We start from the raw sequence: 24660 nt of genomic DNA on the forward strand, positions 1-24660 counted from the left end.
AGTGCTCAAGATACTAGGTCTACAATGGAATGTGGGCCTCATCTAAGCCTACTTCACTCTCTAGGTAGACTGAAGTGAGCAGCCAAGGCTTAAAACAAGGGTGGTAGTTGGGGGCCAGGGGATGAGGTGTACAGTGTAGATAAACCACATGCATTAGAGTTGCAATGAAGAATGAATGTCCAGAAAAGCCGTATGTTACACAACTCTTTGAATATCATCTGAAAATATTTATAATAGATTTACAGTATAGACAGCAACCTACAGAAAAGGCTGATGGCATTAAGCAGAGTTCAATAGCACTAAACAACAATGAAGCCAAGTCCACAGTTAAAAACTATATATTTGCAAAGCTCCAATGTTCATGAAGTGAAGCTTCAAAGTAATTGAAGCTTATAGCATATCTGCACCAAAAAGCATGGAGCATATACAATGTGAAAATGGAGGCGTACCACACTTTTCACACCAAAAATGGTACTGTGTATCAGCTGTTTTTTTTTACAATTCACAAGCCTGAATGGTTTCCAAACTTCAAACTAAATACAGAATAAAGTAAAGGCCAAGGTATTTCAACAATAAAATGGAGGGCAACTGCAAAGAAAGAGGGGAGTTTCTTGGAGTTCATATCTGCAAATCAAAACAAAGGGACAGGAAAGGCCTGACCCACAACAGAGGGGCCAACCTCTGAAGCACGCAGGTCATGGGGCTAGCCAAATGGCTACTTAACCAATACAATGCACAGGGAATGGCCAGGGAGCGATAAAGGAAACAATCAAAGTTTGCACATTGAGGTTCATGCTTGTGAGGCAGTCACCATACGCATCACCTTCACTGACACATTGTAGTAGTCAATCAGCAACCTACCTCTATCTTTGCTGAAGGATTCTAGCGGCTCAGCAAATGTTCACTAATGCGGATAGTCAGCGATAACTGGTTTTAAGCAGGCCAACTCTGATTTCAAGGAGATTGCTAGAGTAGGCTTCACAACGCTATGTTTTCTCTCAGATCTTTTAGGCTTTTTGTGGGTTTTATATGGACTTCCAAGCAGTACAAGAGCAGAGGCAGAGGAGCAGCACTTCAGTAGGGTCTTCAAGCTTTGTCTTAGCCAGGAGGAAGTGGGCAGCACACGGCTTCACACTCTGGGAACCACCTTGAGCAGCAAGGTCACACACGTCTGAGTGTAAACGTTAAGCAGAAAGTTGCAAAGTTGCTTCACCTTCCAAAACCTGAACGTCTGGCAGATGCCCACTGCAGTTATTCAGTAAATATCGATAGTTTAAATGAACATTTGGCAGGGTCAATCTTTACCTCCTCAGAGGATCCTATTCCCTAGAATGCATCCATGGCATAGGTCTATATGAAGAGGCCCAGATACACTGTTCAATGATTTCTCTTATGAGAAATATCAGTATTCCTATGAGTAGAGTCCCTGAAAAACAAGGGACCAGGGAAGAGGAAGTGGGGGCTGGGACTATCCTCTGTCCATAGCATTACTCCATCTTGTAACTACCATTCATGTGGAAAGATAAATGTTTGCTGTTTGCTACAGGTATCTCCAATGAGAACTGGTAGAATTCATAGAGCATTTGGTCAAATATTTGCAAAGGGTGGTGACTGAGCACGGTGGTTGTAACATAATATATTCATACAAATTAACAAAACAAATGTAAAGGGGCTATAGTTTGCCTAAGTTTCAGGACTTTACAATGGATGGCCAGTAGGCACTCTCTGGAGTGAAAATATGCAACAAACACAACAAAAATCAGCTGGTACCAGCCAAAGCTAGTGCAATGAGGATGAAGAGGCTATTACACTGAGACTACAAGAGGCGGAGACTCAGGTCAGCTTGCTGCATTTTAAGGGCACACAAGGGTGCGCGTAAGAAGCACCAGATGTGAAGGAACTAAATGCCCCCCAAATTTTGTCAAAAAGCTAAAAGGGGGATGATGTCAGGAAAAACGGCATGGTTATCACAGATGCATTCATGGTTTTGGAGTTTTATCCCTACAAAGACCATGCAACCTGCACCTTGGTCCATGAAACATTGAAACTAGGAAAGAAGGAAGGCAGCAAAAGTTTGTAGCGGATTTAAAGTCTAAAACTATTTTGGGAGTGAAAGAACAGAGTTTTCAGCATTTCTTTATTTCTGCAAACAATATTTTGCAATCGAAAAGGTCTTGGTAGTTTGTATCTATACAGTCTAAAGTTACAACTACTAGGAAGCCAGTTTTCGGACTAGGAAATTCACCTCGCTGTAAACAGTAGGATTAAAACAAGAGCATCATTAGGTCTGCAGTAGAAACAAGGAGATAGATAACTTCTTTACCATAGAAAAGAGAAGGCGAGATTGTTGGCAATTCTGGAACTAAATCAATGGTTATATCTGATGGATACATACTGTGTGGTAGTTGGGTGTTAAGCCACACTTCTTTGTTTGACTGGAAAAGGCAGATTGTTTGGAGATGTAGTTTAAGAGAGGAGTGAAAAATTCATCCACAAATCTGTGATGGTAAGTTGGTTTTCCATGAATTATCCAGGGCTGCAGTAGATTGAAAAAACTATGCCAAGGTTATAAATATAAGGGGGTGGGGGTTGCATTTCTGTTGAATAAACTTACTTACTTTATAGGTTATGCACAAGTGACTAAAGATGCACATTAACTTTCATTACAAAGTGAACACAAGTGCATCAGGAGGCACACATCCACAAAGACTCATTGTTCTATTGTATTGAAGCTGTATTGAAGTTGCCCTTTATATATAGCATTTCAGATATTTGATGAATCACTGAAGTACACTGTGGATGGGTAGAATGTGACCTAATGGCTATTAAAGGAAGTGTATGTTTTGAAGACGTGAGTGATAATCAGGTTTTTTGCTATTACTGTGTTTTGTTGCTGCACCTGGGTGTGAAATAGGATGCTCAAGGGTTGGATGTGAATGTATTGAGGGACAGAAACATGCGAGTGCAGTGTGGCTTATGTTGGAAGTATTTTGGTGTTGTGCGTTTATGATAGAGACTGCTCAAGTGGTGTTATAGCAAGTATGTAACTACAGCAACACAGCGGTTTACTTTTGCATGGTGGGAGCTGAAGGCGAGTTGGGTGAATAGGACACAGGTTCTGGCCCATGGAATTTTCCAGGCCCTAAAGGGAAGAAGACACTGAAAGCTGCCCTTACAGCCTCCATCCTTTACTTGGATGACGGCCTGGAAACAGTAGGAGAAGGAGTTAAACAGATAAGTATTTGAGGCTGGCTATCGTGTCACACCTGGCAAACGAGTAATGCACGTTAGAGCTGTGAATACTGTCATGACTATACAGGCAGTACAGCCAGGAGCCAAGAATAAGGCGTGTACTGAACAAACGAGGCATGTAAGACTGGACAAGTTTGTAAATCCCGCAGACAAACTAACATTTTATCAATACTTGTCTGAGTGGCTAGATGTGTGGGGCGCCTAGTGAGCCATTCGTTTGGGGATAGTTAAATCGTTTCAGAACTTGTGGTATTTTGTTTGCATTAAAAAACACTACAATCCCTAGGACTCCTACAACGCCTGCTTGCACATAAAAGTGCCGACAGCATGGTAATGTCGGGACGGGGTCGGACTATGACAGGTGCTTCCGCCCCACAACACACTGCCAATTATTCTTGATTTTGGCAGCATTCTGGAGACTAGGTTCTGTTTGGCACTGGGCCGGTCTGGTAAGGGTGCACAGGTACCGCAAATTGTGTACTGCACGTTTACGTCTCAATTCTGGTGGTGGCCGTGAAGGTGTACACTACCTACTCAATGGGACGCTTTGACTGGTTGATGATGTTAATCAAAGTGTGACTTTTCCCCCTCTGTTCGTGAGCCTGGGGTATTGATGGACTTCTGTGTATAAAAGAGGTGTTCACTCTCGCATTAATGAATATGCCTGGCAGTCAGGGCAGCCTCTGATTGCAGTTGGAACTGGCTGCTGTGTGTGTGGATTCACAGCTATGATGTACAAATTGGTACTCGATCTTGGTATTGTGACTTGCGCGCTATGATTGCAAATATGCGCTGATGACAACCGGTATGAGAGGTCTTTACACGCGTTATGGAGGATAATAAGTATTATTACCAACTGGACTGAAACTGATTGAGCCGTTCATGCGCTATGCAAATAATAAGTGCTTGTACCAGCTGGAGTGAATTTTCACATGTACTTAATTTTGTCGCTTTAATAGGGGTTCTTCATTAGGGTCTTTGGGTTAACTCATCCCCGTGACGCAAGGGGTGATATCTTCTATGATATGTATAGAGGGTAACCCCACAGCTCGCTTTCTGTATTAAGAAACTGGTATCTAGGGTGATAAGAAGGGAAGAATAACGCTCTCCCCAATGTTGTATTATGGCAGAGAAGCATCATCGGAGAACTCTGGGATAGGAAGTATTACCTCCCTTACTGCATAACTCAAGAGTCTGGACCTTTTTCTCTCAGGGTGCAGTGTTTAAGTACAGTGATGTAGTATATGTTATGAGACAAGAAGTAGGAACGCTGATGTTGTCTCTTTTTCTTTAGGTCTCCTTCCCCGCTGTTGCCGTCCCATTCACTTCTTACGCTTGATCACCTCAAGAGCCTATGCTATTATAGCATTCAGAACGGAGGCTATAGAGGAGGTGGGCATTTTTGAGCTGCGAACGGATCCGGAGGATTTGTCTGGCTGACATATCGAGAGTCCCTTTTTACACAGGATGGGATAAAATCTTGAACTACTAAGTAGTTTCGAGTTAAGTGTGTGGAAGCTAACAAGAGGCTGGATGAGTGGGTGATAGGAGAGCAGGTCAGGGTACACCACTGGACACAAAGCAAAGCAGGTTCCACCAATGGTCTGCCTCTGATGAGAAAGAAGGCAAAGGTTTGCATAGGGAGCAGAAACAATGAAAATGAAATTGGAACACAAACAATTAACAAAGACAAAAGTGCAGGCGAAACTGCAGTTAAAATATGCATAGTTTCAAATGCCAACCACTTTTTTTTTTCTTTTCACTCCAGCCTAAACTCCAAGCATTTATTGCTATGTTCCCAATACCTCCGTCTCCGCTTCTGCCTTTGGAAATTTACAAGTATAGTGTCAATTTAATTCACAGCACATATATCACACAGGCTCTAAAGTGGGTCAAGCAAGTCAAGGGAAGGGTGCGAGAGTGTAGAGAGCAGAAGGTAGTGCAAGGGCAGGAGTTGCAAGCATTGATCAACAGGGTAAGAGTATTGACTAGGGACAAGAGAGAGGTATTTAGGTCCACGTATACAAGTATTGCACCTAGGATATGCTACTCAAAGCGCGGCTTGGATTTTAAGGCAACGTAGTGCAGGTTTAAACAATTCACAAGCCGTCTGCGATAAAAATAAAAGTACAAGTTGAAATAATCTTGTGTTACATTAGCCATTCCCTTGCACTTTTAAAATCCAGATGTACGACTCCTTGGTTATACGTTACCCCCAATTGGCTAAACGATACACCCCACCTTTGATTACCATGGACCATTATTCCCGGACATCCTTTAGTCAAGGTCACTGCAGAGTAAATGCTTAATTACTGTTTCGGCAATTAGTTATGAGAGGAATGACCACAGGGTTGCCACGCCCCACTAATTTTGGAGACACTACAAGGGTGAATAGCCTGTTTCTCATGAGCGCAAAGCAGCTCAGCTCCCTAGAACATCCTCAGAAACCCTCACTAGGCCACTCCTAACGAGATTAGACATATCCCTCAAACCAGAGGTGTCACAGCAAGATTGCTCAGAGTTTTGAAATCAGTACCTTTAAGGTGACTTTACCAACAGGTAGCAGGCCTTAAGGGATTAAATAAATGAAATTTGAATAGCATTATTGAGGTGTAAATTAGAGAAAGACTGCTCTTTAAGAATCTAAGTTTCCGACATGCCAGTTGTGTCCATGAGATACGGAAGATGTGTCTTCTAAGAAACTGGACTATTAATTGGGTGGATTGACTACCCACCTCAAGGATCAATAACAACCTTTGTCATGGTGAACCCTTAAGGTCACTAAATTAACCGGAGCTTAAACCCCTGATAGCTATGGCACATAGCACTCAGGCTTAGGGTATGTGTATTTATTTATGGGGTACCAATAGAGCAATAAATTCGAAATGCAACAAAATAAAAATCCTAAACCGAATTAGAAAAAGAGACCTACATTTTGTAATTTAAATAACAAAAACCCAGAAGGGAAACCAGAAAAATGAATTTTATGGTTTTAAATAGGAATAGCGCCAAGAAGCCTAATGTGCCAGGGACAGTCAATGTAGACCAGAATTTAGGCGCAATCAGATGCTGATCACGATGGAGGGCGGGTCGGATACACCAACCTGGTCTGTCCTGGTCAAATATTTTACCTTCTGACTTTAATCTTTTTAGTCTCAACACACCACACATGCACATTTCTAAGCCCCCTAGGACATCAGGGGATGCAGCAAGACACTCATGGGGTATTAGGCAGAGGCCAAATAGCAGAGTCGAGTTGCCACTGGTCAGATGAGCAATTGCATGGAAAGACCTCTTCTAGCTTGGTGCATCCCTGTAGTTTTAACAGTAGGTCAGCCTTATGACCCCTGGAGGCCACCTCTTCACCCTGTGTACAACAGGGAGAGCAGGTCCAGCATTCTAGGTCTCAGACAGCAGGTTCAGTCTTCTTATAATTATCAACATGCCCAGGAGAATTCTAAAGTGGGTGCCTGGAGATGCCACATTTATGTAGGCATGAGCAAGTGGGTGGGAATAACTCCTGGGCACATTTGCCCCAATGGGGTAAACATTCCTTGGGCCACCCCAACTCACTTTATGCATTTGCTAAAGTATAGGATCCCTCTGGGCTCTTCTATCAGCCCTTCTTTGTTCAATTTATACATCTCGCTGCTGGTTTCTCTTATTAAATCATTTTCAATTACCATTACTTCATATGCATAAGATAACCCATTGATCCTGTCCCTAGACAAGAATTTCTTTGGTTCTGAATTTTAAGAACTGTTTTACTCACAGTATCAGTTGGATGAACTGTAATCACCTTAAGCGCAATACTGAGAAAACAGTAATTCTTCTGTTTGGAAAAACAACTATTTTTCTGCTCAGGACTGGTGGCCGATGGACTTGCCAGGCCGCCCCCGCCCCCACGACAGTACCAAGGAACCAAGGGGTCAAATTTGAGAGTGATCTATTGTTCCATCAGCACTTTGTGACAGTGTTTGGAACCTGCCGCTCTCTCTCATCAAATCTTTTGAGTTCCTTCCAATTGTGGCCAGGAAGATGCTAGAGCAGGTCTTAATTACCAACGGGATGGATTATTGTAACAGTCTCTATTTGGGTATCTCCAAAAATGTAATCAACAAATTGCAGGTTGTGCAAAATGCTGCTGCGCGAGTGGTGCTCAAACTCCATCACAGAAGTTTCACATCCAAGTGGCTGAGGGTGCTTGATTGACTACTGGTGCAAAAACAGATCTAGTTTAAATCTTTGACTATTACTTTTAGAGCCTTTCATCAAACTGGCCTGAAATATATTTCTGACCGCTTCATGCATTATGAGGCACAAAACATTTTTAAATCCACCGATACTAAACTTTTATGGCTCTCCAAATTCAGGATAATTACCATAGGTCGTTGATCTTTTTTTGTTTGGGAACCAAAGCTTGGCATCAGCTCCTTCTTTCCCAGAGACAAGTAAGAAATGAGGCTATTTTTGGAAAGAATCTTAAAGCTTGGTTATGTTCCTTATGGTAGGCATAGGTTTTTCTTCTGTTTCCCTTTATTAAACAGTGTATGTGGGATGGCGCTAGCAGACTACCCCATGGGGTAACAGTGCGCTTTACAAATACCAGATTTTTTTTCTTTTTTTCTTAAGATGGCCAAAGTTATCGGTCACACTAAACTTGGGCTGGGGTGTGTATGTAGGGAGTGTACTATGGTAATCCTAGTGTCTTCTCACATCTCGCACAAACATCCAGTTTGGGGCAGTCACTGCACCCCCACTAAACCTAGAGACGGAGGTCTGGTAGAACAAAGCAGGGTTTTCCAGAAACCAGCCAGAGGATGCTTAAGAATTGTTTTGCCATCCTGTTTCCCGTCCCTTGAGGTGTGCCCCAAGTCTAGTATGCAAAACCCAGCAGACCGGTCATGCAGGATGTGACATTCAAGCAGGATTTGACCCTGCAATGTTAAAAAGAATGCTTACAACCCCACCCTGCGTATTCTGTCAGGTTCAGAGTGGTCATATTAACCAATTCAGGTCAGCCTAATAATTGCTCTTAGGAGGCCTTTCAAATGCTAATCACTGACTGGCAGAAGTGGGAGAGTAAATGGGAACTCAGATGCTTTTTTCAGGGAAAGGACAACTTTCTAAAAGTACCTTTTGCTTACTATTTATCAAAACTCTGAGTTCACCATTAATTTAGATGTTTTAATAACTATTAAAATAGTTTCAATTCAATTTCTTTATTCGGTCGGTGATGACCATAAAAGCGCACGTAAAAGAAAAGCAGCGACACAATGCACAAAAAAAATCATGATTACAGGGTGCGACATGTGATAAAAAGTTTTTAAAAGACTAATAAAAACACGGAAAGCATGCAAACACAGTAAAATAACAGTGCAATTGAGTTGTGAATATTGAGATTACTGCAGTAATCCGGGAGCACATAAATTAACAACTAACAGGCTAGGTGATTCATATACCTTTTCACATTAGTCATCCTTTGGCCTAGAGTTGCGGAGGGGTTTATATAATAAAGAAGACTAATAAAAACATTTTTAGAAATATAATCATGTACATAAACTAGTGACAGATTTGGCTAAAAATAAGTTGTTCAACATTACAAGCCTAATGGTTTTCAAGTTCTTATTGAAGATTTAAAAAAGGAAATAACCCAAAACACATATCCGGGGAGTTAAATAGTTGTAGGTGATACAGAGGCTCTCTCTACCTATGGAATCCCATGTTTTTAATAAAGGTTTGAGAAAGAGTCTATGCAAGAAATTAAAAAAGCTGCAGAAGAACATAGAATGCAACAATGATTGTTCAGTTATATTGTCACAAGGGCAAGGCAGATCAACCTGCCTCATGGACGAGTAGATATTTTATTAAATTCCACACCCCTGTGGGAGAGATCCTCCTTTTTCGATTTAGAGCAGGAATGATTTGGCGGCTCCTGTGTTTCTACAGATCGAGCCAGGATCTGTAGAAACACAGGAGCCGCCAAATCATTCTTGCTCTAAATTGAAAAAGGAGGATCTCTCCCTAAGGGGTGTGGAATTTAATAAAATATCTACTCGTCCATGGGGCAGGTTGCTTCATAAATCTACTTGTCCCTTTTGTGCCATGTAATGCAGAGACAAATTGGCAGCAATTTCATTATATATAAGAGCTCTGAAATATCCTCTCCGATTATGCCAGGGCTCCTTCCATAGTAAGGTTTGAATTCTAGCAATTCCCTTATGCTGCCAGGTAGTGGTAAGCAACAGCTCCAGGGTTGGAATACCCTTTTGAGTCTGTGCAAACCTACTAGCTTGCATGTTTTAAAGGTTTTTACTAACTCATACTGAGAAAGATTGGACATTTACTCTAGACCATGGCAGATATAAAACGTCTTCCTGGATTGGGAAAATAAAGTGGTTGGAGCTAAAGTGAACTTGCAAACACTCAGATTTTCGTATGAGCATATCTACACCTGGATATTTGGTCATGCTGAAATGCAGTTCACAAATATTTTCTAGGAGTACTATTTCTTGGCCTACTTGTGTTAAGTCTTGTGAATTCACAAAAGTAGTATATCTGCACTTAATGCAAGAACACGGGTGCACTTTTGATTCTTTACTTAATAATTTGGCCCCTAATTAGGTATGGCGTTAACCATAAACGTTTGTGTTTATTAAAATTCTGTTTCTCTCTGTGTCTATCGGCTAACTTCACTGTGAGTGACAGCATTCTGTTCTTTCACAAGGAGAATATCAACACACAGTCGTTTTGTTCAGTGCCAGGAACTACTGTACAATGTGTGCTTTTTGACAACAAAACAATTTTTGCTTTTGCCAATGTTTGTTATAAAAGTGAGAGCCCAGCAGCTCCCACACCAATAAGGTTTTACAAGAACCATGCCGAAACAAGGAATGCATTAACAAAACCAAAAAGGCTAACCAACAATTTCAAACCTACCGGCTTTACCAGTGCTTGTTTATTTTTATGTTTCCCATAATCTTATTAAAAATGGTTACACTGATTTTCCATTATAAATATTTTTGGGAAATACTAGCATACATCAACCTATTTTACTAAATGATGTTGCAAAGAAATGGTGCCTAAAATTTTACAGTAGTTTAACGAAAAGTTTCAGCATTTTTTTGTTAACATTTTATTTTGAAAGCAAAGAATCATCAATCTTGCTTTCAAGCTTCTGCAAATATTTGCATGGAATAAGAGAGAGCGTTCTGGGAGCAGTATACATAGCCTCATATTGCTAAACATTGAAAATGTGTGTACACATTTTTATACTGGAACAACTGTTAGTAGTGCAGTCTGAGCTTAGCTTACATTCCTTAGAGCGCTCACCCTAATAATAAAGGCTTTGCATTAATGAACCGTAAATACAAGTTTGAACAGCATTAACACATGGACTCAAATATGACCTTAACTGCAGTCAATGCCTTTCCCTGATATATGATATGGTACTAACTGGCAGCCAAAGAGTTTGTGCTGTAGGGGGTTGGGCCTACTTGTCCCAAGGACAAAATACACATGAAAACCCTTGACCCCAAACAATATGTCCCGGGCGTCGGGCTATAGAAATTCCACATCCCTGCTCCCAGTATGTTAAATCTAACGATAACTAAATGACAAGTGCCATTGATTATAAAGACCTACGATAGGTCAACACTAAGGGGTTAGATAATTTTGTTCTCAGCCTAATTTCCTCGCTTATATTTATGAAAATGGGATTTAACCCTTGATTTGTCCTCTTCAATAATAATTCTCTGGTTCAAATACGAAGAGGATAATCCCAAGGCATGAAAGGTTTTAGAGCTATAGCTCAGCCATTGGATTGAAAACCCCTTATCCAGGCTAAGACAATGCAGAATTTTATCCCTGCATGACGACGCCTCTGGATTAATCCACACTCTAACCAATAGCAGTAGAGGATCTAAATTAACCCTATCTGCGATATATCCTTGCTTTTGTCCGGAAATAATGCTAGAGGTTTTCCTCTGCTTGAAGAAGAGAAGTATTATGAAAACCCTATACCCCAGCCTATATGTGGTGGCAGCAATGCACTGGGTATCATGCACTTTCAAAAGAGGGGCAATACTCCCTTTTCCCAGGGGTCAGGAACGTTTTCAAATTTCTCCTGCAGACCTACAAAGCTAAAGGCATGAGCTATTTAATTGGGAGTGACAAGACCCTGAGGTGATGCTGGTGAGTGGTTGGCCTTTAATGGTGAATCTGGATGGACTAGTTTTACCAGGCCCGCAAGCCATGATATGCATCTTTCCATAGTTAGTCACTAGGTCAAGACTGCACATGAAGGAGAGGAAGCAGTCCACCAGCATCTGTAGAGCATTTGTGGAGCGGATTAGCAGGACCGCGCTGTTTGCAGAGAGCAGTGCAGGCACCTGTGTGCAAGCAACCCTAGGTATATCTATCAGGTTTGAGGTGAAGTAGGAACACAGGCCATTAATGTAGACAATAAAACTCAGGGGAGCTAAGAGACATCCCTGGAGTATTCCCTGCTTTAAGGAGAATTCAGGAGACATTTCCCCGTTAATGCCCAGACGTACTCTTGCGGCTAGATTTCTATGCACAGAGTACAAAAAGTTCAGTAAGGGTAAGTCCACCCCTAGTTCCAGCAACATCAGACACAGCTTGGTTGTGTTCACTAAATCGAAGGCTGGGGACAGGTCAATAAAGCCCAGGTAAAGTGAGCAACGCTTGACATAAATGTATCTGTTCACTTTTCACTATCATGTTCAAGCATTGCACCACTCTACCCAAGCCTAAATGGAACCCGAATTGAAATGGAGAGAATATTATTCCCTTGAGTCCATGTGACAAAGCAATTATAGACCACTCTCCCTATGATCTTGACTGTACTGTCAATGAGTGATATGGGTCGGTAACATTTAGTGGAAATACGGTCTCCCTTTCTAAATATAGAGACAATAGTGGATAACGTCCAGAATGAGGGATATTTGAATTAAGGGAGCTGTTAAAGACATTGGTGATCAGTGGCCCCCATAAATCTATTCTTCATTTTCTAAGGTTGATTGAGACTTAAACTGAGCCTGGCGCTTTCCCGTCCGAACACCGCCATACAGCTGACTCTACTTCTGGAAATGATTCAAAAAGCAGCAGTGAGTGTTGCATTCTACTCTGGAGGGTGACTACTATATCATTGTTCTCCTCAATATGGCATATGGTGGTAAAGTACGAGCCCCAGTCTGATCCCAAAATATTGCACTGCAGTAAAGGACTTTCTGGGGCATTTCTCAGTCTAATTTTCTTTACCAAGTCCTAAAAGGGCATGCTGTTACTTCCAACTGCAGAAAGTTCCAATAACTCCCAGTCCCTCTTGTGTAAAGCCTCGTTCCTAGACTTAAGGGTGGATTTGTATTCCCGACGAGCGGTCTGGTCCTTAGACCAAGCTCTTGGAGTGGCGGTCAGCACCTTCCTCAGTCTGTGATTTGCCACTGAGCAGTGCTCATCAAACCATTGGGGTACCCCCTTATTGGGTTGAATAGGTTTAAGCAGGATCGGTCTAATGCACTGGGTTAAGCTGCCATAATGGACTAACATGGCTTCTCCTCTAACTTTTGCCAACCATCTGAGAAGCAACCCCTGTAGCTGCTTTAATACTGTAGTCAAAGTATTACTTTAAAATAGCGTTTTGAATCATTTTTTTCTAGCTGTTTCCTAACCGAAATTAGCTTTATTAAATGCAATAAAGTAGCTCAGTATTTTCCAATTCAGCAGCAAGCCTTGCTACAGTGAAAACAGTGTTTGGGGCTTTTTCACTCTAAGGACAGGTTTAACTTTAAATTGCTACATGTCCTTCTTTTATAGGCAATAGGGCCACTATAGAAGTGACTTAAAAATGTTTAAAAGAAAGGTTTTGACCCGTCAACAGAGGTTAAATTGACAGGTCGAATTTGCAGTTTAAAACTGCAACAGACCGGTTACAAATGATAGGCCTACCCAGTCATTTTCCCCCTTGTCACTGTAGTGTATGGCACAAGGGTTGCTGCAGTCCACTAGTGACATTTAACTTACAGGCCTTGGCTACAATTGGTACCATGTACTAAACACTCACAGGTAAGTTAAATGTGCCACTTAGGGGGATGCAAATTTCTCTATACTTAAAGAAGGAGCACAAGCACTCTCTTTGGTTAGAAGGGGTAAAGTGCACAGAGCTCTCTATCCAGCAAAAATGCCTAGGTCCAGCAAAGAGCGAAAAATCCGAGGTGACCCTGCAGGAAGGGCAAATCTCCGATAGGTTTAAAGAGGAGGACCAAGCAATAGAAAAAACAAAAACATTGCTATTTAGCTTCTTAACTTTTTTTTCCAGAGATCTTTTGAAGAAATGGAAATAGGAACCAGTCACTGTCAAAAATAAAGCAGTAATAAGGCAGAGGAAAGCATAACATCTAAAGATGGCAGCTTAGCTCTGATGTCCTGACAATCATCTTCCTTATCCATACTGGTCTAGTTAACACCAAGTGAATAAAAACTCCCACATGAAACTCAAACCAAAGATAGGGGAGCTTAAGGCATGCCATCTAATCAGATAAACAAGGGAGGTCCACAATGCACTCACTAATCTTCCAGAAAGGACAGGATAATCGCTGGAAGTATGGATAATATCATCTCAAAAGCACAACAGCACCATTACAAGGTCAAACTATCCCGAAAGCAATCCTCAGAAACATTTACAAAAATAATGAAGCCCTGAATGCAGCAGACTCTTTCTTCCAAACTGCCAGGTGTAACAGCTGATAAGCAGGGACTAAAATAAAAGGCAGAAGAATGAATATGCTACTTACCAGTATGCATCTGTTCTTGGCATGTAGGGCTGCTGACATTCATATCTGTGCATAGATCGCCGCCTAGTGTTGGGTCCGGATGTTTGCACGTTGTTGTCCTGGAAGAGTCTTCGAGGTATCCTGGGATAGGTGACTCCTCCCCTGGACTACAGTGCGCATGGGCATCCTCTCCATCCTCAGATTGTTTTTCGCCATTGTGGCAGTGATGGAGTAGATACAGAAAAGTGATGACCATGCTTACAGTAATTCTGAGAGCTGCAGCTGCTACAGGCGCCGGGGAGGAGGGAGGGCGATATGAATGTCAGCAGCCCTACATGCCAAGAACAGATGCATACTGGTAAGTAGCATATTCAGTTCGAGGCATGTGGGCTGCTGAATTCATATCTGTGCATAGAATGTATAGCAGTGCCCTCTATTAGCGGCGGCTACCAGTGCCAGCTGCAGCGGTCTGAAAAAGGGTTTTGAGAACAGCCTGTCCTACAGCTGCCTGCTGTTTTGGATTGCACATCTACACAATAGTGTTTGGTAAATGTGTGTGTGGTGGACCAGGTGGCTGCTCTACATATATCATGCAGGGGAATATTTCCTAGAAAAGCCATGGAGGCCCCTAACTTACGTGTTGAGTGGGCTCGTGGGGGAATAGTTAATGTGCGTTTTGCCTTTTGATAACAAATTTGAATACACTTAACTATCCATCTGGCTATCCCTGCTTTGGAGATGGCGTTACCCTTGTGGTGTGGGGCAAAGGCAACGAACAGTTGTTTTGTCTTCCTAAAGGGTTTAGTCCTGTCGATGTAGTACATGAGGGCCCTCCTTACGTCTAGTGTATGGAGTGCTCGTTCCGCGACAGTTTGTGGGTTTTGGAAGAAAAAGGGCAGTTCAATAGTTTGATTCATGTGGAACTGCGAGATTACCTTGGGCATGAATTTGGGGTTGGTACGTAGTACGACCCTGTTGGCGTGAACCTATATAAATGGCTCTTGAACTGTTAGTGCCTGGAGTTCACTAACCCTTCTTAAAGAAGTGATTGCTACTAGGAAAGCTACTTTCCAGGTGAGGAATTGAATCTCGCATGAGTGGAGAGGTTCAAAGGGTGGACCCATCAGGCGTGTGAGGACCAGGTTGAGGTTCCACATTGGAGCCGGTGGGTGGCTTGGTGGAATGACTCGTTTGAGTCCTTCCAAGAATGCTTTGATGGCAGGCACTCTGAATAGTGAGAGGTGCTGCCTGGTTTGCAGATAGGCTGATATTGCTGTCAAATGGACACGTATAGAGGTGTACGCCAGATTGCATCGGTATAGGTGTAAGAGGTAACAAATGATGTTTTGGATGGATGCGTCCAGCGGGTTAATGTCATTATTACTGCAATAAATGACAAACCTTTTCCATTTGGCTGCATAGCAAGCTCTTGTAGTGGGTCTCCTGGCCTCCTTGATGATGTCCATACAGTCAGGTGGCAGGTTGAGGTAGCCAAACTCTAGGACTTCAGGAGCCAGATTGCCAGGTTCAGCTGTTGCGGATCTGGGTGCTGAATCTCTCCATGGTTCTGCGTCAAATGCGCGGGTTTGATCCGCAGCCTTTGATGCGGCACCACGGAAAGTTCGAGGAAGGTGGTGTACCATGGCTGGCGTGCCCACGTAGGAGCAACTAGGACGAGTGTCAGGGAGTGTTGTCTGAGTTTGCGAGCCACCAGCGGTATCAACGGCGCTGGGGGAAAAGCGTACGCAAATCTGCCGGACCAGTTCATCCATATCGCATTGCCCTGCGACTGCGGATGTGGGAACCTGGCGGCAAAGCTTTGGCATTTTGCGTTTTCGCTTGTGGCGAAGAGGTCTATCTCCGGATGACCCCACTGCTGGAAGTACTGTTGGAGTACTGATGGGTGTAACTCCCACTCGTGCATCTGGTGGCTGTGTCTGCTGAGCAGATCCGCCATCTGGTTGTCCTTGCCCGGGAGGTGCTCCGCCATGAGGAACATGTTCCTCTGAATGGCCCACTTCCACATGCTCTGAGCCAGATGAGACAACTGTGGAGAGTGTGTTCCTCCCTGCTTCTGTATGTAGTACATGGCAGTCATGTTGTCCGTCCGGATCAACACGACTTTGTTGCACAGATGTACTTTGAATGCCTTCATGGCCAGGAAGATTGCCATCAGTTCCAGAAGGTTGATGTGCATCTTCTTCTGTTGTGTCGTCCATAGTCCCTGCACTGTGTAGTGGAGTACATGAGCTCCCCATCCCTGGAGAGACGCGTCCGCTGTCAGTACTATTTGTGTAGTGGAGTACATGAGCTCCCCATCCCTGGAGAGACGCGTCCGCTGTCAGTACTATTTGTGGAACAGGCTCTTGGAACGGTCGGCCCTTGCAAAGGTTTTGAGGATTCCACCAATGCAGAGAGTTGTATGCCCGACCGCTCACCAACACTAGGTCTTTCAACTGTCCTTGAGCCTGATTCCACTGACGTGCTAAGCACTCCTGAAGCGGGCGCATATGTAGTCTCGCGTGTGGGACTATGAAAATGCAGGAGGCCATCATGCCTATCAACTGCATGAACACTCGTGCTGGAAGTGAGTGTTGGGGTTTGAACCTGGAGATCAGCATTTGCATGCTGTTGATCCTCACTAAATTTGGCTGAGCTGTGGCCGCCAGAGTGTCTATAGTCGCACCTAGGTACTGTTGTACGTGTGCGGGCTGGAGATGGGATTTTGGGTAATTTAGTGAGAACCCCAGACTGTGAAGGAGGTGAATGGTGCGGGACATGTGGCTGGCACATTGCTGGGCTGACTTCGCTTGAACGAGCCAGTCGTCCAGGTAAGGGTAGACGTGTATGTGCTGCCTCCGTAGATGTGCCGCCACCGTAGCTAGGCACTTTGTAAACACCCTTGGTGCCGTTGTCACGCCGAAGGGAAGGACTCTGAATTGGTAGTGCTGTCCTTGAACAGTCAACCTGAGGTATTTTTTGTGTGATGGGTGAATGGGTATGTGGAAATACGCATCCTTGAGGGCCAGTGTGGCTAGAAAGTCTCCCTGCTTGAGCAGCGGGAGGACTTGCTGGAGAGTGAGCATGTGAAAATGCTCGGAAAGAATGCATCTGTTTAGGGGTCTCAGGTCCAATATAGGTCTGAGTGACCCGTCTTTCTTCGGTATTAAAAAGTACAGGGAGTACACCCCCGTACCTTGCTCGTGGACGGGTACGACCTCTATTGCGCCTTTTAGAAGCATGCTTTGCACCTCCTGCTGTAAGAGCGTTAAGTGCTCTGAGGACATAGGACGGTTTCTTGGAGGAATTGTGGGTGGAGTGGAGGTTAGCTCTAGACAGTAACCGTATTTGACAATATCTTTGACCCACCTGTCCGTGGTGATGGAGTTCCACGTGGACAGGAACCTTTGTAGCCTTCCCCCGACAGGTGTTATGTGGTCGGGAGGAAGGGAGAGGGCGTCACTGCTTGTTCTTGGGGAGGACCTGGTGTTGCCGTAGCCGCGTCCTCTTCCCTTTGTACTGGAGCCACGATATCCACCCCGTGTGTTTTTATCGTAGGTGGTTTGTGTATTGCCTTTGTTGTATGTCTGCTGTGACCCCTGTCCTCTACCTGCTCCTCTATTTCCGGGGCGACGAAAGGAGCTGCTCCGAAAGGACTGAGTCTGGAGAGCCCCCATGGACTTTGCGGTGTCCGTGTCCTTTTTTATTTTCTCAAGGGTGGTGTCAACCTCCGGTCCGAATAAATAGTCGGGGTTGACAGGCTGGTTGAGTATATTATTTTGCACCTCAGGTTTGAATCCGGAGATTCGTAACCAGGCATGTCGTCGCAGCATGACGCTTGTGTTAATGGCCCTGGCAGCCGTGTCTGCGGCATCTAGTGCACACTTGATGGAAGCATTTGTGAGTAGCTGTCCCTCTCTGATAAGAATTTCTGCACCTTCTTTGTACTGGTCAGGGAGATGTTGGAGTAGTTGCTCCAATGTGTCATAGTGCGCTCTATCGTAGCGAGCGAGGAGCGCTTGAGTGTTGGCTATGCGCCATATGTTGGCAGCCTGGGCGGAACTCGCTTGCCGGAGGTCTCTAGCACCTTGGACTCTTTGTCCGGGGGAGGAGCGTCACCTGTCGTCTGCGAGTGTGCCCTCTTGCGAGCATTCGCTACGACAATGGAGTCTAGTGGTAATTGGCCTCTGATGTAAGTAGGGTCCCCAGGCGCCGATCTGTATTTCTTATCGATCCTGGGGTTTATCACTCGTGCCCTGGTGGGTTCTTTGAAGATGTCCTTGGCTGGTTTGAGGACCCCTTTCAACATGGGCAGAGTTTTTACATGTCTTTCTGAGGATGCGAAGGTGTCCATAAGAAAGTCGTCCTCGATGGTGTCAGAGTGAAGCTGCACTCCATGATTATTTGCGGCACGTTCGATAAGAGCGTTGAACGCTGCAGTGTCCTCTGTGGGAGATGTTTTCGCCCCATAGAGTTGTGGGTCCTGTGCATCTAGAGGTGCACCTGGATCTACAGGGTCGCCCCAAGTTTGATCAGGGTCCTGTTGGTAATCAGGGTCTATGTCTCCGTGGTAGGGGACTTGGTCATCCATGTAATCCCCCAACACATCCGTGTCGGAGTGTGTGGGAGAGTATGATGGTGGATCCTGGTAGGGCGAGTGGTAAGATTCGCTTAGGAGAGGTTCTGAGTCCACAGGCAGCTTCCTTTTTAGCGGGATCCGGAAAGGGTCCAAAGGTGGCTCCGAAGTTATCCTCCGTTCGTGGATAACCATCCTGCCGGTGATGGCGTCGATGACATGTGACGGAGACGCCTCAGCAGGTGTAGTTGTGGTGTGGGCGACCCGTGTCCTGAGTTGGAATATTTTTGGGATCGTGGACGGAGGCAGGCCAAAAGTAATGTTGGCTGGCGCCGAAGAGGCTGCTGGAGCTTTTATTGGGCCGGAGCCCGACGTGTCCTGGAGGACCGTTTTGGTTTTGCTGCTTTGTGCTGCACCAGGTCGCACTTGGAGCGTCTTTGAGGCTTTCGCGCCGACCAGGTCTGTCGAGGCGGTCGTCGACTTTTTCGGCGCCAGCAGGTCATCGAGTCGAGGGGCGGGAATGGCCGTCGACGTGTTCGATGCATGAGACTTCGGTGTTGCCGTGGAAGCGATGTGAGACGCAGCCGGCAGTGTAACCTTTGGTGTCGGAGTCGATGGCGTCGACGCCGGGAACCGATCAGGTTTGTTGGCACCGAAGGCCTTTTTCCGCAGGCCGACTCCGACGTCGGCCGCTTCAAGTTCGGCACCGAAGTCTGGCTTGGTGCGCTCGGTGCCGACGCGCTTCGCTGGCGTCGAAGGTGTGGAAGGCCTCGATCCGACCAGCGCCACTTTTGGTTTCGGTTTCGATTGAACCAGTGCAGCTTTCGGTTTCGGTTTGGAAGAAGGGAAACCAGCCGGTTTAGGTAATAATGGCTGCCGCTGAACGTCCGAGGCCGGGCCAGAGGGCGGGGCCGAAGAACTGCGGGATAGGTCTCGGGTAAGGCCCGAAGGCGATCCCTCGACCGGAGCCATAGACTGTGGCACTGGGCTCTCTTCAGTCTGAACGGGTAGGCCTTGCTCGTCATTGGAGCTACTCTCTTCGGCCCCTGAGGCCTCATCGTAGTCTCCTACCTCGGTGTCGTCTTCATCTCTGCAAAAGAGTGATTCGTCGACGTCGTTCGATCCGGAGTCCTGTTCGGAAACGGGACTGGAGGGTAGGATCTCCAATTCTTCGACATCTTCGGTCTCGGCGTTGAAGATGTCTGCCGGGGCCGGTGCCGCGTGCTGCGCTTCGAGTCTTGCCGCTCGTCGATCCCGTAGAGTCTACTTGGAACGGAACCGGGCACAGGCCATGCATGTCGATTCGTCGTGATCCGGCGAAAGGCATTTGTTGCACACCGGATGGACGTCGATGTGGGGATATTTCGCATTGCATACCGGACATCTTTTGAACGGTGTCCTCGATTCCATCGTCGATGGGCAGGTAAGAAGCGAAAAGTCGGTGCTGAAAGTTGTTAAACTACCAAAGGATTATCGAAACCGATCGAGAAAACAGTACCGACGCGAACTAAAGGCCTTTTGGCCTCGATAAAGTTTTTCCTAACTTGAGCTAAGATAGCACATCCGAACCCAATGGCGGAAAAAAACAATCTGAGGATGGAGAGGATGCCCATGCGCACTGTAGTCCAGGGGAGGAGTCACCTATCCCAGGATACCTCGAAGACTCTTCCAGGACAACAACGTGCAAACATCCGGACCCAACACTAGGCGGCAATCTATGCACAGATATGAATTCAGCAGCCCACATGCCTCGAACACATAATTACTAGTGTCTCGAAGAGTACAAGTCATGAGCCATCGGAGACCCAAGGCAAAATCTTAGCAAGGCTAAAGGACCTGGTTAAATAGAATAATTTCAGGCATTCCGCCTACAGAACCACAGGGAGGACCTACATCACCGAATGGAGATAATGCAATGTCTATAATGACTTTTTTTTGCACCTCCAAAGAACTGACAGACTTTATGACACAATCAGGATGGTGGAAGATACAATGCCAAACTAAACATCATTCTTGAATTCGCTCTCACAGCTGAAATTAAGAGGGACCAATCTTCCATATTTCCACATACTATGATGGGATCCTACTAAATGTTGGTTTACAGTACTTCCATCTATGCAGCCATCTGGCTTGGCAGACGTTTCCTTTGACTCTCTAGATTTTAGTCTTTCTACCCTTACTAAGTTTCATTGTGTTCACCTTAAGAACACTGTTAACTTAGTTTTAATTCCATCCTTATTTGATAACAATACGTTTTTTTTTTTTAAATCCTGGTGTTTTAGGCCAATGTTTTCTGCCTGTGTGAAACTTTCCCAATGCACCATTGTACAGGTGGGCTAAGAGTAGTTAATAAAACCCAAACCTGACCCATTTATCTTAGAATGTATTATGTACCTCTCCCGTGGTAGTGAAGAGAAGCTTGTTCCAGTCAAAGAGAAGATCTAGAAAGGTCTAGAAAACATGTGTATACCTCTGGATTGAGGGCAGTATAACAATGTCTGCAAACACATGTTGACCAAAAATGCTATCTTTGTATAAATCTTTAGAGAGGTCACATACACAGCATTTGCACAAATCCAGAGAACTCTACCAAAATGATGCAAGGACTGCTCTTTAAAAAACAGAAAATCCTATGAGGATAGGTGTAAAGTCTTAAATCTCTATAGGCTGCAGTGGGCCTTACAAGGGGAACATATTGGCCATGCAAATTCCTCAAGTGAGAAGTAGAGGAGAACATAACTCAGTGTTATGGTTTACAAAACAAAACTGCTTGGATGGGAGGGGTTGCGTTTAACACAAGGTCATCTCCACACAAAACGCAAAAACAGGCCTCTAGTATGCGTGGCAAGGACAACAAGCATTTGCAATGCAATAGGTCTCGCATTTACGCGAGTTTGAGCTATTGGCATTGTAAATGACAATCCCTTTATTATGTTTTGGTTTTTAAAACATAAAAAGGCAGTCATTTACAATGCCTATAGCTTAAACTCATGTAAATGCGAGACCTTTTGCATTGCAAATGGTTGTTAAAACCTACTCATGTGATATGAAATGCTCAACTGCCTGCCCTCTGAGTAGAAGCACAACATCCGTGCTAAGAAAAATAAACCTCTGGGCTCATTTTACCAAAATCATAAGGACAGAAGGAATAACACTTCCCTCGACCAATGATGACACTGCAGGATGTGACGTCGCATAAACTTTGACCTCATTTGACATACGTTTGATAATCAGGTTATCTGTCTATAACTATTCTCATACCACTGTAACGAAATTGCCTTCTCTCTTTCCACAAAGATGCAATGTCACAAAGTCTAAGGTGATAAAAACCCGCTTGTAACTGAGAGGTAAAGGGGGTAATCCCGTCTGCGAGTAAGCGACCCCAGCTGGGCACATGAACGGAATGTTCTTAAACCCCTCAGACTGGAGGCACACTGGCGGAGCAGACCTCTCCACCTCACGAAATCTGCACCCTTTGTTTACAGACGCATACACTCCGAGACAGTAACAGCCCAGCTGCATTGCTCATATTTCAAATTGCCTTTTTAAACCAGTTATCTGGGTCGTGTGTGAATACCTGGGCGAGTTTACTTACGTGCTAACACAGCGCGACACACTAGGCTGAGCACAGACCGCAATCTATGTACATAACAAGACAAACCAGGAGCCAACATAATCGTAAACAGCCTTGTTGAACTCACCCGCTTTAGCAGACAACATTTACAAGTTCGCATCCCACAGCGACGCCACTTCTGCGTTACAACAAACACAGAGGCGGCAGTAATTACAAACAGAAGGAAGGGTCACCACTTTGCGCTGCTGCGGCACTGCTTTGTCTGTGAAAGGAGGGTGCACGAATTCACAAGCATTGGCCGCGCGGCCGTAAAAGTAACGGCCGCGCGGCCGTGAAAGCGAAAGAAATAGCGATCGCGATCAAAGCGAAAGTGATCGCGATCGCGAGGACGGGACACGCTGTGTGGCAAGCACGCGAGTGGTGCACGCGCAGCAGTGATTGGCGGCTGCGCGCGTGCACGCTCGCGTGCACTCAAGCTTTAGGCCACAGGCAGCACTTTAAAAATCCCAAATACAAAATGTCTCTCCGAGCCAGCGCATGCGCTGGGCTCAGCGAGACCTAAAAATCAGGAACCAAACTCACTACACTAAGTCTATGTGTTGCACCTAGAGAGGAAAGGGCATACCAGAGACACCTGGAGATCCTACTCTGCCAAAATGTTTAAAGGTCAAATAAGCAGTTCTGGAACCAGACACAGCTTTGAGACTAAGGCCTGAGATACAGAAGCCAAGGGTGCATATTACTCATTGGAAAAGATCAAAACAAATGCCTGCTTGTGCATTCCTCCTGATAAAGAGAGTGAGTTGCATGTCTGCTACATAAATATTAAATTCAACGCTTCCCCTCTAGAAGAAAAAGAAAAAAAAATATTTAGATATCTTGCAACGCCTATGACTTGATGAAGAAACAAAACGAACGAGAAGTCAGGCACTCCCACTAAACACAGATGCCTGTGAGGCATTTGTAAAATCAACTAATTACACTATGTTGAGTACCAACAGAAAACAGTGATACCATAAACAGAAAACAGCCCTTATGTGAAACAGCTGCAAGCACTCCTCTAAGAGTTACTGTGGTAACACTATGGAAATGCTGGATTACATCCAACAGGCTACACATAGTGCAATCACATTTTTCAAGCTCACAATATTGTTCCCCTGTTGCAGCACGCTTGTCCCGAATAAAGATTTCTGCAATATGTGATTGCTAAATTCCATGACATGATTTAGGAACGGCACTATGATATGAACATTTCTACACTGCTTGACCGTGCATCAAAACCAATTTCTAAAACTGCTCTGGGTTTTGAGTGCTATTTGAAAAAGTAGTTCCTAGATGGCGGTCACTGAAGGTCCCATATGTCCGCATGTATATATGGAACAGGCTTAGTGAAAAGCCTCAGTATAGCATTAGCCCTGCTGCTCCAGTGTCTCCTCAGCTGCCACTCTTCACTATGGTGCCAAGAATTAAAATGCTCAGCCCCCTATCCGGGATCTAATTTAAACTTCTCATTCGGTGTCTGTTTGCTAGTGTATTTATTCACTTATTGGTCAGCCACCGAGTCCCCAGCTGAACAAACATGATGTTACGTAACACAACAAGAGAGAGTTTAAGAACTCCTTCTTGCTGAAAATGTCTCTCAACTTAACAAAACAAGGCACTTTAGAAAACGTTGATCTTAAAGGCTATTAATATTAAAAAAGGACTGGAGAGTTAGTGCCAATAAAGTAATAGCAAAATGTGTTCCCAAAATAGTTTATGTAAATGTTTATTATTTACCAATTCATCATGAAGGGTAGAGTAAAATACTTGTACCCACATGGGTAAGTCCTGAGCAGCATTTTAACTATGTGCGTATAATCTCACACAATTTCAGTTTTTTTAGTTCTGTCTATTTTGCATAATTTTTCTCTTCAGTGGTTACAACTTCTATATTTTTCACTTGCAGGAGACTGGTTCGGGCAGAAAATGTTTTGGGGAAGGGGTATAAAACAGATATGTGCTGTGGTCGAGGCACTGTCTGGTCAAACCAGTCTCATGCAGGTATCTTCCGTGTATTTGTTATACATATTTTCTTTTTTTTACACAAGTTATATACTTGCGCGGATTTTTCATGCAGACTGGCGAAATTTACTTTGTGTAATTTTCATGAAAATTATGGGGATTTTACAACGATTGTACCCACTTGCGTAGCTCAAAGCACCTACCATCTTGGTCAGGTGGTTAAGAAACCTTGAGCTGTACTAAAAAAATTACGCTTACAAAACAGTGGCCTGGGGCGTATAGTGCAACAGCATAACAGCTGCATAAAGTAACAATCCTCTCTCAATGAGCTCATTAAGGAAAGATGAGTCATTTGAATCAAAAGTAGTAATTAGCAAGTATGTAAACTTGTTTATATTTTGATTTTGAGTATTTACTATCAGTCCTTACCCTGAAAAGAAAAGAAGCAGGTAAAACAAGGG

At 44.4% G+C, this 24660-nt stretch overlaps 1 protein-coding gene across 3 annotated transcripts in view; it reads right to left on the reverse strand.

Moving 5' to 3' along the window:
* The window catches only part of MIMS1 (mitochondrial inner membrane scaffold 1), a 98413-nt gene that overhangs the window by 46625 nt on the left and 27128 nt on the right, over positions 1–24660 (reverse strand). The gene's annotated exons all lie outside the window — the stretch shown is intronic.

This window comes from Triturus cristatus, chromosome 5_1 (genome assembly GCF_964204655.1).
Source record: "Triturus cristatus chromosome 5_1, aTriCri1.1, whole genome shotgun sequence".
NCBI classification, from domain to species: Eukaryota; Metazoa; Chordata; class Amphibia; order Caudata; family Salamandridae; genus Triturus; species Triturus cristatus.